This window comes from Raphanus sativus, unplaced genomic scaffold (genome assembly GCF_000801105.2).
Source record: "Raphanus sativus cultivar WK10039 unplaced genomic scaffold, ASM80110v3 Scaffold5740, whole genome shotgun sequence".
Lineage (NCBI taxonomy): Eukaryota > Viridiplantae > Streptophyta > Magnoliopsida > Brassicales > Brassicaceae > Raphanus > Raphanus sativus.
The window spans coordinates 1-2,854 of NW_026621037.1; the positions used below are offsets into that span (position 1 = coordinate 1).

Consider the following 2,854-nt stretch of genomic DNA (forward strand, 5'->3'; position numbering starts at 1 on the left):
TCCTCGTGATTCGATCCCTAAGTACTACAGCTGTACCTCTTATTTGAGAGAGTAAGCTCTACTGGGTAATTTGAGCACTATCAAATTTGGCGCCGTTGCCGGGGAGCTTTGATCGCCATTAGATTTAATCTTATTAATCTTAGGTTTTTATTTTTACCCCCTTTCTGATTAAAAGTTTTCTTGTCTTTTCAGGTATATGCCCAGCAGTACCAGAAGCAACATGGGAAATTAACTATTATTCTCAGAGGATCCTGCACACTTGGAACGCTCAATCCGTAAAGACCTACGCTCCGCATCGATCCACAGAACCGCAGTACTGTCGACTGATACTCACGTTCAACCGTCGAACGACACTCAGACAACACCGTCGACCGATACCGTTCGCAGATCCACATCGTTCGATACTACTCACCGTACATCGATCGACACTACTCCGCGAAGCATGGTCGCGATTGTTATCCTCACGCAGGGCGAGAATGGAAACCTGTATGACCAAGTTGGTCATCTGCGTAATGCAACAGGTCAGAAGCTAGATGCACAGGGAAACATAATCCCTGAGCCTGAAGCTGAGGCTACAGGAGAAGCTCAAACACGATCTTTGGCAGACTACAATCGTCCAGACGAGTACTACACCAACAGATCAGCTATTCGACTTCCAGAGATTCAGAAGCCAAACTTCGAGCTCAAGCCTCAGTACTACTCTCTCGTGTCTCAGATACCTTATTATGGGCTATCACACAAGCATCCTATGGACCATCTCAAGAGGTTCGAGGATCTTATCGCTGCTATTCGTATGGATGGAGTCCCTGAGGACTACCTACTCTGCAAGCTCTTCAAATACTCACTAATTGGAGAAGATTCGCACTGGCGCAAGCAGCTACCTACAGGATCACTAACATCCTGGGCCGACATCAAAAACGCCTTCCTGCGTAATTTCTTTGATGAGGTACGCGCTGAAGACTTAAGGAGCAAAATCGCCACTTTTCCGCAAAAGCCTAGTGAGACTTTTAAAGATGCATGGATCAGATTTAAGTTCTTCCAGCGAGACTGTCCACACCATGGATTCAATGAAGTGCAGCTGTTAAGCACTTTTTACAGAGGTATCGCCTTGAGGTATCAGATGGCTCTTGATACTGCTAGTGAGGGGAACTTCAACACTAGGAATCCAATAGAGGCTGTGAGACTTATTGAGAACCTAGCCAACAGCAGAAGCACCAAGAACACTGACTCTGACAAGAAGAAATCGGTTGCAGCCATCAGAGAAGACCAGATGAATGAAGTCAGAGCCAAGATAGATGCTTTACATGCATTTCTGGGGCAGCCAGTCTGCTCAGCTGAAGAAGGAGAGGTTAGAGAAGATGATACAGAGGAAGATGTGAACTACATTGGAGGTACTGAATTTCAGAGATATGGAAACCAGAGTGGAAACAAAAACTTTTTTGGCAGTGGTCAGAAGAGTAACTACAACCAGAGTTCACAGTATCAGAAACCCTTCACCAACACAAGGAACTACGTTAACTCAGCTTACCAAAACCCACCGTCACCCACCCAGGAGAGTAAGTATGATGCCATGATTGATAGAGTTCTAGAAGGTCAGTAGAAGCTTACAGTAGACTTCAATGGGAAGATTGACTCTGTCTTCAACAATCTGACCACGAGGATAGACACCATTTGCACTCAAGTTAAGAAACTTGAGACACAGATTGTCCAGACTGAAGACTCTATCAGGAGGATTGGAACTTCTAAGGAAGTAGGGGAAGGAAATAGGAAACACCACGTGAATGCCATTATAGATGATGATTTCTGGCAAGTGGTGAAACAGGAGAAGCTCGAAGAAGGAGACTTTGAAGTGGAAAGTTCACTAAGTCTCGGTGGATCACAATGGTGTCGATCGACACCAACTAGTCCACATCGATCGACATCAACAATGCAATTTCCGGATACGACTGCAGATTGCAATGCGGTTAGGATATTGACACATGCTGAATTCACGGCTTCTCATCCATACCCACCCACACACACCTACGAAGATATCGACCGACGAGACGAGCCCCTCATCGATCGACACAAACACGAGAACCGTATCGATCGACCCTTTTCTCCACCTATCGATCGACACACACCTCTCACATACCGAGTGCAACTACCATCTATAGACAGCAACCGAATCAATGCACTCAGACCCACACCGAAACCACAAGCTAACCCTACAGAGATTACTGATAACCCTTCAGACACTACACCTATATCAGAGGGAACTGAAGGAAGAAGGTTAAGGAGTAGGAAGGAGAAGATTCCTAAGAACCTTAAAAGGGAAGTTAATGAAAAAGAGATTGATGGTTTCACTAAGAGAGTTATCAGAATCCCACCAGAGAAACCTTTTGAGGAGGTTTACTTCACAAGCAGATTGTGGATGTTCTTCAGAGAGATAAGGGAGACTGAAAATGACATTAGAAGAAGGTTTGACAATGTCAGAGAAGATATGAGGAAAATGATTACTTTGTAGAAGAAGAGTGATCCTGGGAAGTTTGCAATACCCTGTGTAGTACAAGGGATTGAATTTCCTCATGCAATATGTGACACTGGTTCATCAGTCAGCATCTTACCAAAAGTCATGGCATACCATTTGGGCCTGCAAGTAGAGCCTTCACCAGAGATCTTTACATTCGTGGATTACTCTCAGAAAAACTCTGGAGGCTTCATCAGAGACTTGGAAGTACATATTTGTAATGCTATCGTCCCTGTGGATTTTCATGTCCTAGACATTGATAGTGCTCAAATTACCCAGTAGAGCTTACTCTCTCAAATAAGAGGTACAGCTGTAGTACTTAGGGATTGAATCATGAGGAGCTAG

The 2,854-nt window shown here is 44.5% G+C and overlaps 1 non-coding gene across 1 annotated transcript; it reads right to left on the reverse strand.

The window, feature by feature from the left end:
- Positions 1-957: 957 nt before the first annotated feature.
- LOC130507784 (small nucleolar RNA R71) lies at positions 958-1,065 on the reverse strand. The gene has a single exon (XR_008942436.1). It is a non-coding gene; the product is annotated as a small nucleolar RNA R71 (small nucleolar RNA).
- Positions 1,066-2,854: the final 1,789 nt, after the last annotated feature.